This window comes from Diuraphis noxia, unplaced genomic scaffold, assembly GCF_037042655.1.
Source record: "Diuraphis noxia isolate RWA-SAM2 unplaced genomic scaffold, SU_Dnox_SAM2 contig0002, whole genome shotgun sequence".
NCBI lineage: Eukaryota > Metazoa > Arthropoda > Insecta > Hemiptera > Aphididae > Diuraphis > Diuraphis noxia.
Window position 1 is genome coordinate 48,594,968 of NW_028301712.1, and position 16,968 is coordinate 48,611,935.

Sequence of the window (16,968 nt, forward strand, 5' to 3'; positions counted from 1 at the left end):
TTATTGTGGAAAAACACGATAAGTTGACGTTTAACACTATACTAAATTGCATTTTATTCGAGATTAATTTAATTAGGACATCAGGCATTATAATATTAAATTAAAAAATGGCATGATGGATTGTATTTAATGCGATTAAATAAAATATCTGCTATAGATATACCCTGCTAATTTAAAATAATTGAATTCAACCTATCAACAGATTTTAAAAACAATAAACAACGATTAAGAATTTTTAAAGGTTTGAAAAATTCAATCAGCGGCAGACTTTGACCGACTCACAAATGAATCTACAAACCGTATATATGCATATAGCGTATTACAATATACCCGGTAATCCATCGAAGGAGGAACGAACTAGGTTAAACGTACAATATTTTTAAGAGTGTAATAATTAATAATATTTTTATTTTTATTTTTTTAAACCGGGTGGAATTTTTAGAAGAATAAATTGTTGTTTCTAAGTAATATTTTTGTTAAACGAATCATTGCTAACATTATCTACAAGTGATTTGATGGTTGACTCTTCGCTTCTTCATCATCTTGTTTGATATAATATGGTATTTTACATTTCTATTTAACGAATAACAGAGAATCTTTTTGATGAGTTAACAAATTACAATTCCCATTTGTAAGAGTAATTGAAGCATGTAATAAAATACTTTTTATCGCATTAGTAAAATGTAAGCAATTCGGGTTTTTATTAGATTCAAATGAAACTCACATATGTCCGAAGAAAAATTAAAAAATATCTTAGCTGAATTTGTAAAATAATATTAAAATATGTTAAATAATATTAAAACAGCCAATTCGTAATTAGTGTTTTGTAATAGTACACACATTAAACAAGATTTTTGTAGCAGTATTTTTTGTTTGATTTTAGTATCAATTAATTTTGAACTGGTTTTCTGTCCGTACAATTTCATGTTTGGACGGTTAATTTTGTTTATTGATCACGTGTTTAATAATGATAGCTATATGAACAGAATTTCTTAAATCCCAACGGGCCTATGATGCTGGCTGTGAGTGACAGTAAAAAAAATATAAGAAAGTAAGAATAAAATATTTCATCAAACAATGTTATAGTTATTAGGTAATATTTTTAATAGAAAATAGTGTATAACATTTATGTATATAAGGAAATAGTTATATTAATAAATAAGAAATATAAATAAATATTTTTTTTCTACAATTTGATATTATAATAATAATAAAAACAATAATCAATAAGTTAAATTAGCGAGAAGGATCGTTTAAAACGATAAAATAGTTTCTAAGAAATCTGTGAAATCTGGTAAGATTTTAAATCAAATAATATAATATACAGTATATTAAGCATATTACATAATATATATTCTCTATATTTGTATTTTAAACGCATCTTCAACTTATGTACGAAAATATAAACTGAAAAATAAAAATGGATTTTCATTATAATTTGAAAAAAAAAATACATAAAATAATATTCTAATATATTTGTATATTTTTAATTAATCATCTGTTGTGTGTAGGTCTCTGGTGAATTAATACGGATTTTTAATGATATATTTTTGGATGTTTTAGTTTCAGCATGAATTATTTTTCTGTCCTTAGTAAAAAAATAAAATAAAACAAAACAAAACAAAAATATAAGTATCATTGAATTTTTCATTTGTCACTATCCAGTTACAACTGACACCTACACTAAATTGGATTTAAGACAATTGTGCTACAACCTAAATTGTATTCGCGTTTCTTGTTTCAGTAATATTGTATACGTATTTAAAACTGTTTATAGGCAGAGTACTTTAAAAATGTTTTTGAAACCGTATACGTTTGTGAAATAATGGATGAAACAGGTTGCACTCGCTAAAACATTGTAATAGTTTATATTTAATGACTGATTTAGTCAAAGTATTGTCTTGACGTTTTCACTTTTTTAAGGAAAGGCTCTCATTTCGGGCTTTACTCTTAAATTACGACGATTGCAAACGTCAAATAAAAACATCATTGAGGCAGAATATACGATGAGCTTAGGAATTGTTAATATGCAGAATATCACTGTAATCATAACACTATGATTTAATGTATAATGTATAATATATGCATATTGTACATATATATATATATATATATAGGAAGGAAGATACACATCTAGGTAAGATCTACATACCTATATTATAATATAATATGTATATGATACAAATATTATTTATGTATGTTGTATACCTAATTTATGTACACAATGTTACAATACATACGTGGTTTTGTACAAACGTATTTTTAAGAAGACTATACATAAACATCACCGGTGCATTAAAATGTAAAACATATTACTTCAAAAGTTTAACAATAAATATAAACTTATGATCTCAAGTAAAATACGTATAGCATTATCCCATAATTTAAACATAATGGTAGTCATCAATAGCCTATAGGCTTAAATGGGTGAATGTTATCTTAAGGTAAGTCATTATAAGTTATGTTATATAATATTATAATAATAATATCATTGTCCATTCCTGTATGATTTCCATTTTTTTTCTGGTTGGTTAGATATATTGTTCTACTATTCGTTTTCAAAAACTACGCTGGGTCTTGCACTTCTACATAATTATTTTTAATGAAATGACGCGTGGACGACTATTTTCAAAATAAAAATGATAAGTAAATTATTGCACTATGGTAATGAAAACATTATTTTATAGAATATAGGCAGTAGCTGATTGTATCTTATTTCAACTTTAATTTTTTCAAAGTTTTCGATTTTATTTTTAGTTCCAAGTCATAAGAAATTTAAATTCCCCGAGTTCACATAAAATCATACTTATTTAACACCAAATATTATTAATAATTACTTTTAATTATTTAATCGATATTCGTTTATGATTTTTCTAAAGTATATTATACTATAATATTATATTTGAGACAATGACAATGACAATGACAAGAACTACTTTATTTACTTGCATAATAATATTAAGTTGTGATCTATAGTAATATATTAATATGATAAATTTACGTATATAACCACGAATCGCATCTATTAAACAAAATTGTAGATTAGTATTAGGTATATATTAAATTCTTGATTAAAAACTTAGTTTTCGGATGTTTATGAATTTTTAACTAGACGCTATTAATGAACAAATTCCAACTCTGCATATACGATTTAGACGTTTTTTAATACTTATTTATCCGTTCATCTATTATTAGATTCTCGATCACTTCAAAGTTTTTAAAGTGTTTTTACAAGAATGACACTACAGTACGTGTTGAACATGTGCTTGCCGTATATTATTGTTTATACGATGTTTCTTAAGTGCTCTTCTAATATATCTCTATTATGTTTTTTTTTAGTTAAATATACTATTATATAATATTAAACGACCGAGACCGTGCATTATAATATTCTTTTCACTCCAACAGCGAATGTGATATATGACTGTTAATGTCCTCTTATTTTTATTCGAAAATGTTCGGTTATCGTTATGGAGCCAGTAAATAGTTCAAACATTTTTCATCGAAATCGCTGAAAACGTCATTTTCTCTTTCTTTTGCTCGGCGGAGTACCTATCCTTTTTTTTCAACTCTCGGCATGCAGCGGCGTTAGCGATAATGATGATGCTATAATAAGTAATAATACTGTTGTCAACGAATCGCGTACAATATATATATATCTATATCATAGGCTACCACCTTCGGCTATTACTCTCCATTGATCTCTACACGTGTTTTGTTCGAATTACGTCGTTGAGTGTCGGAAAAAAAACACAGAGTACCTAGATGATTATTCCCGCATATTGGCATATTATTGTTATTATTATTGCTTTATCCGATATAAATCGAGTCGGCAGCGGCGGTGGAATATTGAAACGGTCTATAAATAAATCTTGACTCAGCAATGGGAATAGTGTCATAAATCAAGCGTCCATCGAGATCGAGTATGTAGTGCACGACCAGTGGCAGCGGTTCTGCAGCGGCGCGCGGCGTGTATATGTGTAGCGTTGGGGTGCATACGATTCATCGTGACTAGTGAAGGTGTGGGCCGAGAAGAGGGTTGGTTGAGTGAGAGTGGCCAAGAAAAGGGGTCGTGTGTACGGGGGGGGGGAGGAGAGGGTATATTCGATGTCAAATGTTCTTTTATAACCGCCGTGCGTGCTGTGTGCAGTGTATGTAAGGATGCTCTGAAGCTGTATACATATACATATATGACATGGTATAGTCTCTTTTATTCTTCTCCTTCTCACCTCTTTGCCACGCCACCATCGACCCTTGCCCACACACCAAGGCCGAGATCGGGGCCGATGGCAAATCGCGTCAGCTGTTTTGTTCGCAGCCGCACGTCCGCTTAGCACACAATTCTCCACGCTGCCGATGCATTTTTACGCGGAGCTCGCGGGCTATTGTTTTAAAAAAAAATCCCGTCGGTGCGGACCGTTTGTTATTTCACGCACGCCGCGGTGCCACTAGCTTGAAATCTAATATTATTATTATTATTTTACACGTGTACGACATAATATAATAATACTATTATACTATGTATGTACATTACTGTGTATGTATATAACTACCTATCGCGTACGCGTGTATTGTGTTTAAGCACAATACAAATAGTGAGCACTTCGTATGCTCGCATTTACACGGTGATTTTTTTCTGACTTTATACACCAACCACTTCTCTCATTTTCCCGGTCGAATATTGTGTTTGTGTTATTTGTGTGTGCGTGCGTGTGTAATGTGTGTATAGAGTTTGAAGCATCCGCAAATTTTCCATCATGCCGTTGCTGATTTTTAAGGGTTTCGATTTTTTTTCTAAGCGGTAACTCACTCTCAATGCCGGATGTTCAGTCTGTAAAATAAACCCATCTTACATCATTTTCATAACTCGTAAGTTTTCAATATTGTAAAATATACAGTATATACCACACAAGAATTGACTGACAGACGTATTTTTATTTTTATTTTAGTTATTATTTTTATTTTTAAATTCAGATTTTTAACTTTTAAGTTATACAGTTTCACTTTCAACTTAAAGTATTTCTTCTCAATTACGTAACTATATGTTTATGTGCTGAAAGTTCTTTAAACCCGATTTTAAACTTATAATGTTGAACTTAAATTGAATATTCAAGTTTTTGTATTTAGCGACCTCAACCTCATATTATGTTAGTCAGTGGTTTTTTTTCAACATTATGTTATACCACTACTAATTTTTTCGATCGATTTGATCGAATATTAATACATTTTTGTTATTCTTATACAAAATGGTGTGTGTATTATGTGTATGTGTATTGGTGGGTAATGTGTATAAAGCTTAACTCACCTACCAAGTTACTCGGTCTTACAATTTTTTACCAGGCTGGTGTGGTTTTTTAAGGGTTTTTATTTTACTATTTTCTAAATGGCAAATAACACCCAGTATTGTATACTCGTTTGTACTTGAATCTTTTTCTTATTAATAACAATATCCGCGATGACATAAGTCATTGGGAAACAAGTTATCTTGCATAGTAGACTTATAGTTCTTATGATTGAGAAATATAAATGTTGGCTATTTTACAAAAATAATATGTAGTTGAAATATTATAAGTAAGTATGTTAAAAATTAAAACTATAATATGAGCATTGAATACATTATATATACCCAGTAAATGGATATACACATAATATACATTTAAATATTATTCGTTATTTTTTTCACGTTAAAAAAAATGCATTATGAAAAATCAAAGTTTTTCTATGATCTTTCAATTTAATTTGTTTGCATGAGCAATCGACGAAATTGTTTTATATTATTATCATTGAACTGCGGTTCTTAAATTACTTGAACAAATCACAGATTAAATAAATCTAGACACTGCAGATAAAGAGTTAAAAAGAATTAAACAAGAAGTCTAGGGAAATCTGATTAGTGAATTCACAATTTTTTTTTTTTTTATGTGTAGTATGGCCATCATAGGTACATAATATGTCATAGATACATATTAGGTAGGTAATACACATTTAACATCTTTAAATTCTTTCAAAAATATGGCAGCTTATTTGATTATTATTTGATAACATTTAAAGAATCCGGGGCCTGGAACAATCCTGCAAGTTGAGATTCCTTTTATTTACCTAACTTTTATTCTATTTAATTATAAGCCAATGCTTGTTTTTTCTTTGATCTTTGAAAATCTCACTAATCTTATTCAGAATTTATAATTAATTCACCGTTTACAGTAATTTAAATTATCATGGTAGGTACACACCTTATTGATTCAAACAAAAAGTTTACTAGAGAATATGATAAACATATTAGAATATATATGATGAAAAAACCAAAGTATATTATTGTTTTTTTTGATTATAAAAAAATTATATCATAATTATATTTCATTGTTAATTTAATTGCATTTATTTATTTAAGAATTAAAATCTATTCAAATAAGTATTTGGTAATTGATTTAATAGATTTAATGGTATGCTCATTAGTTATTTTAAAACGTTAGACTACTTAAGATACTAAATAGTTTTTTTAATTGAAAACTTAAAAATTAAATTAGAGGTGACACGAATCAAGGTTTTCGGCTACATAGAATAATATAAATTACCAGCACTGCATAGTTAACTAAAAGTATCAAGTTTATTAGTAAGCTAACAACCAAAATAAATTAGTTAAGACAGGTCTTATTATAATATAGATACTTACCCTAATACGTCTTAGCAGCAGTTAAGTTATGTCATTAGTGAGTAGCTGTGTCGAGAGGATTCTGCTGTATTAATTAGGACAATTAAGATTTCTGGGATTGCTATATTATTTGGTGTCAAAAAATATATTTTATGATACTTTTTTTCTCGTAATGCACACTCTTACACGACAATAAGTGAAATATTTCTAATTTCAACACTAATTAAACTTTGCGGGCTTGCAGCTCTTTCATATCTTAAATTGTGTTTAGAGCGAAGGCTATCAGCTTAAATTTTATTTTTGTGTATCTTTCATCTAGTTAGATCAAGAAAATGCTTCGATCTATCTCTCTAATGGAAGATTTCGGTTAAAGATTGGACACAGTTGATTATTATTTGAAAAATTATAGCTGAGTGACTTTTTTATTTGAAAAAACAACCCATACTATTGTAAAATTCTAATTTAATTGGTTTTATTAAATTCATTTTTCTGATTTATCATTAATTAATTGTTTATTCTTTTGCTATGAACAATGTTAGTTGAATTAGACACTTAGTTATTGTATACTTTATAATATGATTAAGAGGAAAGATTTTTATTTTTGTATGTATGTAACGAATAAAATTAAAAACTTCTAGACTGATTAAAAAAATTATTTCACTATTAAAATAGTACATCGTCGCTGAGTAATATAGGCTATATTTATTACTTGAAAAAATTAGAGATTCCTACTAAAACTTCAATAATGTAATCCAATGTGTAAGAAAATTAGTCATAAATGTCATTTATCGCATGCTGTTATGACAATAAAACAAAAAAATGTTCTACAATATTAAAGAAAAATATCAATGTATACAAAAAACTTCACGGTAGCATATGTGCAACTATTGTAGTTATGTCATTATAACTACTTTTTTGAATTTTAAAAGCTAATAGAAATGTTGACTTATATCAGACCATGTAATCTATACCTTTGTATTGATAATCCTAATCCAAATAAATAATTTCGTATTCAATACTGTTTCAATACTTGTAGGTTATTTTTTAAATTATCCAAATCGGATATCCTCTTCAAAAAATATTTTGAATTTAAAAATGTCAATCTCATCAAAATAAGTACTGATAGAAAAATAAATACCGTCGCCCAGCAATAATTATTATTTATTATCAACGGTTTATCGGCCGGATAGCTCACCCACATTCCGTGAATCTCAATGATGCTCACGGATTTGCCTATATCTTTCAAAGTTTCCTAAAGATATCGATTGCCCTTACAATAAATAAATCCCAGAGACAAACTTTTTCTTAGTTCGATTCCGACCTAAGAAAAGAGTGCTTTTCTCCTGGTAATAATATTATGTTGTCCTTTCTCGAGTAGGATCTCCTGAAAATCAATGTTTTTTTGCCACCTACAAATACCACTACCAATTTAGTGTACAGTGAAGCTTAAGAGTAAGAATTGGAAAATATAAAAGTAAAAACCTATACAATTAAATGAAGTCTGAAAATAAAAATTTAGAAAAAATGTAAAAATAAAATGAGGAAAAATAATGTATAAAATAATAAAAAAATATTTAAAAAACGAGCAATAGCAAATCATTGCCGGAACAGCTAGTTTGTCATATTAAAATAAACGTCAATCAATGTTTTATTGATTTAACAACAATATAAAATAGATGATATCAATTTAAATATTTCTTATAGAATCTTTTAATAGCTTCTTTTGGCTATATTCAAAGATTACATTTTCTTAACTTTAAATAGTTATTAAAATCATATGATATTCAGTATTATTATTATTATTTTTTTTTTTTAAATTTTTTTTGAATAAATATATATATTTAGGAATATTTAAAGTACAGTCTATTTATGAGTCTTATTTAAATACATGTATTTTTACTACGATGTAACAACAAAGTTATTATAATATATTAATATTATAATTTATAGCACTATACATCTTATTAATTATTAATTATTATTTATTATTATAATATCATATTACTTGTTAATTCAAATGAATTGAGATGATTATATTGAATTTGAATAATAACTTGAATAGTATTTTTATAGCCCCAAAAACCTTAAAAACTATTATTAACTTACTGAAGTAAATAAAAATGTTATAAAACTGTTGAGTGATAATTATTATATAAATTATATTTTAGTATTATTAACTATTGATCAATAATAATATTATATTTAAATAAAAATTAATTTTTAACGATATTATCAACATAATAATATATTGATCAATAAGTTAAGTATACCTGGTAATGATTTACAAATTTGTGTTTTGCCAAAACTAATAGCTATAGTGCATGGTGGCTGTTTAATTTAAAGATGATTGGAGTTGACTGATTAATCTAAATAGTGAACACTGAGCATATACATACATTTTCATCACGGTGACGTATTGTGGTTGATATTTGATAATAGCACCCACAGAACGAAAGCAAATATTTGAAAATAGTATTATAATAATTGTGTAATCACAAGAATATGCCATTCTCATTCATTATAGTAATAATATTTCGATTGAAGTTTTAGTAACTCAATGTCATCAATATTCACAGAAAATGAAATATGTTTTGGCTCTGAGTGTATTAAAATCTAAAATTTTACTTATGCTGCAAAATGTAAATTATTTATGTACTTGTTTTGTTTTGCTTGTACTTCAATTAAAATTGATAACGTCTCGTGATGATACATTTAAGTTGATTGAAAATAAAACACAAAAAAATATTTTTTTATTTTTAGTATAGTATTATACTAAACGAGTATACTATTAAATATTGTACATAACTAAATACAGAGTTATAATGAAATTAAAAATGAAATATACATATAACGTCCTTAGAATGGATACCACTTGATTAGGTGATAGATAATAGGTACTTGTATACATTAGGTATTATAATAATATATTTTGCTAACAATAAAACTTATTTTAAAATTTTTTCCAAACTTATTTGCATCTTTCCTTGAGTGGTATAATTATATATAGTTTAACAAATTTAATGACTCTTATTACAACTGAGTTATCATACAGATATCAAAATTTTTTATTTATTTATGATATGTTAAATTTTCAAATATTTTTACTATTGAGTTTTTTTCACATATACATTACAATTTCAAGGTAAGTTAAATTTTTTATCATAAATCTGAGTGAAGGGTGGGCTTAATAACACAACTAAAAACCGTATGTTTTTTGGGAGGTCTAATGGGATATTGGGAAACTAAGCTCTCTAGTCCCCTTGAAATTTGCGACTATGGTTTTCCGAAATCGTTAAGTTGGAAAAAATAAGTTTTAATCAAATTGATCTAAACTTTAGTCCATGAAAGAAAGAAATTGTTTCGTGCATACAACTCAGTATCAGTGAAAGTTCCGTGGCCTTATCTCCCTACTCGGACACTCCTGATGGCATGATAAATTAATGATAAATAACCTAAGACCGTGATAAATACGTTACTGTGTTGCCGACCATTATTGTCGGTCGTGACCGTTGGCGCCGTGATAGAAGATAATGCGAGGTGGTAAATGACAAATGCTGATGAGTGAGCTCAGACAAGTTCACAAGACAGTTTGAAATACAAATGGAACTAAGCCACTAAACTATAAGTGTTACTATCAACTAATTATTTTTGTTGATATATAAAACGGTAGTCAGCATGTATCAGGCGTGTATCTAGAATTTTATTTCGGAGGGGGAGGGGGTGCTGAATGAAAATTAATGAATATTGTAATACAGTAGAATAAACATATTATATTAATTAATATATTAATGAGATAAAATTCATCACAATGTATATTATAGATACTAAATGTCCGTATTAAATAATATGTTTAAACGCCTGGCTCATCTGTTATAGAGTAAATATTTATTCGTATACCTACAGTATAGGTACACGAAATAATAATTATTGATAAAATAATTTTCAGAAAAGTGTGTGACGTACTTCTTGGCGATAGTTATCAACTAAATTAGTATCTATATGATACCCAGTATTCGTTCTCCCATGGTAAAGTTTTGCCCATGAGCAACATTGCGATGATATATAATAGGTAACAAATAAAGATATGAATTTAAAATCTATAAAACGCAATTCACAACTATTCCAGTAACATTCATAGGCTATGGAAATAATTTTTAGATTTTCTTGGAACTTGGGCTTCAGCCCACCAGCACCCCAAAAATAGGCTCCTGGTGTGTATTGAATATCTACATATGATCTCATGTTAGTTTTTATGTTTATTTGTATGCTGCGTGATGTTTATTTTGCATTATGAAATTCACTTTAAACCTTTTGACAACGTACCGTGTTGATGCCATTGGTCAATATAATTGCCACAATAGATGAGTTATTAAACAAAGTTGGCCGATCGGTTTAAATGGTTTAATTAAGCCGATTGTCGCTCATAAACAATGCATGAGTGGCACGTTTGACATGGGGAGCAGTATTAGAGATTATAACCTTGTGCCGGCTGAGCGAACCGAATCTATGTAAAGGAATCCCAGAACTAACTAATGACCAGTGTGACTAGTGCATTATAATATTCACCAGTTAAAATATAAGGTACCTACAATATATGTACTAAATTTCTCAGTCAATTAAGTATTGATTGGTCATAAGCGTGAATCGTTGATGACGATAATATTAGGTACGCACCAAACAAAATTAGTAGTTTTTCCAAGATACATTGATATTTTGGGTTACTGTTACAAACTGACTGTATGGTTATTACTTATTACCAACCAAAGAAAGTCTGTGAACGAATGGAATAAAGTGATGAATCGTGAGGTATGATGGCGCCATCAAATAAAAGCGTGACAACTAATCACAGATCGCGCTTGGCGTGGAATTTATAGTTCTTATCTTTAATTTGTTTGAAATTTTGAAAATTTTAGGTCATTTTAGAATATCCAGAATATTTTAGTCAGTATAAATAGAAATATTTGTTTCAAAAACGAAATGCTCAATATATTATCATAAAATTAAAAATGTTATACCTACTTCAATAGATATGACAAAAGAACATTTTATGAATAAAACAGCTATGTACTTAATAATATAATGTAAAAGTATAACTGTTATGGTCAAGCTGGTGATTATAATATTGTTATTATAATGAGAAAAAGGACCAAACAAAAAGCATGGTAATACTTTTAGAAAACTAGAGCTTTTTTATTCCTCAAGAGATATCTGGAAATACCAGATTATGATATTGTCTATACCAGCCACATTTTTATAGTGTAATTAAAACTTTACTTAAAAGACTACCTGTACCTATATTATTTTCTGATTCTATCGAAAAATGAATAATTATTCTGAAGTTAGCTAATTTGTAATAAATTAATGTGAATTGCAAAAAGTTTATATTTTTTGAAGATAATTATTTTCGTAAAACTCTGCTGATTATCAATATGTTTTATGAGCGAAGAAAATATTAAAATGACGAAAATTAAATATTATTATACATGACGTTTATGATATTATTATAACGGTCACTCGATATTGTTTTGTCCTGTGAAGAGTAAAAAAATTCCAAAATTTCATTAGGATTTAGTATATTTAAAATACTTATATCAGTGTAGGAATATGAATAACAACAGTGGTTCCTAGTGCTGTTACAGGGCTAGGTTAATTAAACAAAAAAGGGAATGGCAGTATTTATATAGTATATATCATAAAGTTGGCGTGCCGGGCATCCGTATAATAAGTCATGTTGTCGTTAACAGGTTTTTCGAGTTGTGAAAACTTTTGTTGCACAGTGTAAAACTTGTCCAATTTATTTTCAGCTCGGCATTGTACTGGTAAAATTCCGATTCCGGGACGTTAATTTCGCAGCATTGCGAATAATAAAGAAACCACAGTCGGCGTGGAGACGAGGAGCTGCGTTTGCGAGGGTCAGATATGAACTATATTCTAACTAGGTGTGCAGGGTACCTACCCTATACCTATATATATATATGTATTATTATTATAACATAACTCGAACACTGGCAACGAAGTATTGGGCACCGTAGTCGGGTCACCGGTCTTTAGAAATCTTAGAATGCCGAGAACATACAGATGCTATACACAACTAGATTTGTATATTGTAAACAACGCCATTGCAGTAATAATACTTATTAATAACATCATGAATCGCATCGAAATGTTTCTATTTAAAAATATTTTCCGACATAAATCAATATTATTTTCACTGATCTCATGATACGAATGTAGGCACCTAGGTATATGATATTATTAATTTGATGCTAGGGTTTTAATCGACAAAACGATAACAGCAGTTTAATCAGAATAGAACGTACAACGATTTTATTGTAATTTATTTTACTATGATATTATTTATTTTTAATACATAATAATATACTAGATAAAACGAGATCGGAATTTTATCGAAACATAAATGCAGGAACTACAATTTAATAATTTTAATTTTCGTACCATGAAAAAATCACGAGATTCAATTGTATAGTTACAGAATGTTAAATGCTGTTCTGCTAAGTATATTTAAAATAGCAGGGAAAATGCAATTTTCTTTATTTAAAAAAAGATAATACACTATTACGCTTTTGAAAAATATTCAATGTAATATTGAAATGCACGAAAAGAGATAAATTGAATCAGCCTTTCCGAAAAGACTCCAATAATAATATAATAACAATACCTAATAATAATAATATTTATAGTTATTATTGATATTTGACAATCTTAATAGATCATTAATATAAATAAAAATAATTTTCACATGTGATATAATGAATCTAAAATTACATTTTTTTAAGTTAATTTCTATTTATACTCCTAAAAAAATGGAGGTTCACTGACTACCATTGTAGATGTTTGCATCATGGTTGAACTAGGTTCTATGATTTTCACAAATCACTGTTAATGTAAAATATAATGTTGAATATACCTAATATTAAGTGGTTTATAATAATTTGTAAAATATGTCCTCTGTTCCCAATAATTTAATTTAAAAATAATTGTTTTTAATTTTCTTGTTTGTTTTTATATTTACAAAACAAGATTTTTTTTTAAATTTAAAATAGTATATTTACAATCTATACAGATAAGATATGACGAGTAAGTATCGTGACATAAAAAAAAAATGATATTAAAAAATAAAATAAAATATTATTAAAACTTAAACGACATTCTTCGTAAGAACTCTGCTAATACACCATACTCACGAATCGATTTTTAAATTCTAAAAACAAGGTTTTAGATTCTGAACGAAGTGATGAATGTATTGATTTTACAATGATGTGTGTTTTTTTTTTGTGCCTGTGTACAGCATAACTAGTCGAAATAATGCTTAAATTTCAAACTTTGGGGGTGGTTTCCGATGTAAAAGTGAATATCCTTAGTGCATTATAAAGGTCAAAAGTTAACATTTTCCATCAGTTTTCAAAGAAATTGAGAAAAACAAAAAAAAAATGACCAAAAAACGGGAAATTTACGCAAAACCAGCGTTTTCGACCAAGTCGATTTTTTTATATGGTTGTAATTCAAAAAATAATCTCTGTAAACACATGACATTTTCACCAAATGTTAATGTAAGTGATATCTATATACAGTTTAATTTTCAAATATTTTCGACTTTTTTTGAGTTATTTATAGACCACTGAAATTTTCGATTTTTTTGAGAATTTTTTTTTGAAGTGTCGGTAAAAAAATGTTGGACGACCAATAGAACTTGAAAATTTAATACAAGGTTCCTTATGAGTTGAACTAATTGTAGCTAAAAAAAATTAAAAATCGATAGTCACCATTTTTTTTTATAAGCGTTTATAGTTAAAATTTTTACGAAATCTGTCGAAAACGCAAAAATTTACAAGTAATTTTGAAGTTGAAAAATCATAAAAATGTTTGTGTTTATAACTAAGGATTAAAAATATAACACTAAGTTTTCCTTCAAATAGCTATAGAGAAAACTCGAAGCGTCGTTATAGAAAAAATTTTAAGTGCGTTTGAATTTTAAATTTTTATGAAATCAGGTATATGTATAGGTATCTATGATAATATAAGGTATTATGAATTATGATAACTACTAAACTACATGCAATGTTTTTGGAAAAATTGCTTAACCATGCCTTATGCAAAATGCGTCCTAATCGAAAAATAATATATTTGTTTCAAAATAGAATATATGACAATATTTAAATATAATATATCCTAGACTGACAAATCATTTCCGTTCAGAATCGTTTTTCGTATACAATGATACCTATCATTGCATTCAAATCTAACCTACCCTAGTCAGAAGTCCACCCCACCACCTAATGTACAGCAGAGCGACATCCACTTACCCACTATTTTTATAATACGTTGATAATTTTGTTTCTTTTTCTCTTTGAAATTCTCTGCGCAACATCTTCTCGTATAAACTTTTCAATAATATTTTTCGTTTCATTTCAAATTTTTTGGAACTTTGAACTTTGATAAGTAACAGCATAATAATATAAGTTCCTGTCTGTTTTAATATATTCTAAAATAGATAAATTATGAACTATTTATAGCAAATTTATTTCTATAGTATTATAATAACCAATATATTAAGACGAGTTTATGCCAAGATTCTGTAAGTTAAGTTTTCGGTGGTAAATCAGTTTTAACGCAAGTTGCTACTCACAATAGCTTAGGTGAAAACTGCACGAGGTAGTTCTTACGGCTTATTACCTCCACTAAGTCACATTTAATTAATCTCCGCTAATGTATTATCTATTTTATAAATATTCCAATAAAAATGTTGTTTGTCTTATCGTAGTGCAAAAATAAAAATTTAAATTTTGCTCAACCTGTATCAATCTAATTATTAGACTAATTATCATTAGGTTACAACTTACAATACCGCGGGTGATTCTTTTACCATAGAACACTTATTATTTCGATAATTATTAATGTTTTTGAAAATATTATTTTATATATAGTTTCAAGTTGTAAAAACCAACGTTTTTATTAAAAAATTATACTTTAAAATACATTTTGTTATTAAAAACGTTAGTTTTTGAACAATTTGGAACTATGTAAAAAAATATTTTCAAAAACATTAGTAATTTTTGAAATAATGAGTATTCAATGATAAGAGAATCACCCGGTATATAGTATTAATTACTATAAATTATATGTTTGTAACATTTACGCATTACATTGTTTATTTATTTTTTTAGATTCTGAGCGGAGCGATTTTACCATGATGTGTGTTTTTTTTTTGTGTCTGTCATCACGTTTTGGGGCAGTAAAAATGCTTGGATTTTTGACTTCAGTACCTCGTTCGATCAGAAAGTGAATTTAGTTGGTACTTTGGGGGGGTCAAAAGTGAAGAATTATAAATACTTTTCTAAATAATCGAGAAAAATAAACTAAAAATTAAGGGAAAAACGGGAAATTTTACGCACACTCATTTTTCGACAAAATCGATTTTGGTTTTTGATGTAACTTTAAACCATTGATACATGACATTTTCACCGAATGTTTATATAAGTATATTCTATCCACCATGCAAATATCCTAGACAGATAAACCGTATTCGCTCAGAATCGTTTTTCGTATACAATGATATAATATCATTGGATTCAAATTTAATTCCATCCATTACAGTAACCCACTTGTAACCTACTGTATAGCAGAGCGACATACACGACTTAAACGCTTTTTTTTAATTTGAAATGTTAAATCATCGCATGTGACAAACGATTTTTTAGTGGGGATGGTGTTTAGCCTATATTTCTATTAACACGTTACTGTACAATTATTAATATTATTGCCATACATAGTAATAATATTAATATTTGACGTTAGGGGCAATTCTTAAATACCACTACTATCATGGCAGTAGTATAAAATAAAAACCATCCAAAAATTGGTAACGCTGACAATGGTTCGATTTAAAGAGATAATGTGATAATTTATGTACTATCAGAAATTTCACTTAGAGGGTTGATCGATGGGCTGATTGATGAGGTTGTATGTTCATCTATAGAACTGATTCAGTATCATTCGTCTGAGTCTGTTACCTCAGACGACAACCACGACAATGACAATGCAGATAATACTCAGCACATGTCGCTCTCATCTGCAGTTTGGTTTGATTCTGCCAGAGAACTTGTAGTAGTAAGTACTAGGTATTTTCACAGAGATTGAGAGTCCCTTAAAGAGAGTGTGGTATTAGTATCACAAGCGCAGATCGGGTCGATTGGAAATGAATCTTAAGTGAAGGTATAAAGTTATTTTGCTGCGATGTCGGTGGTCAACGTGTATGGTGGTGAGTTACGGACACACCGTTGAAATGAAAATTTCAA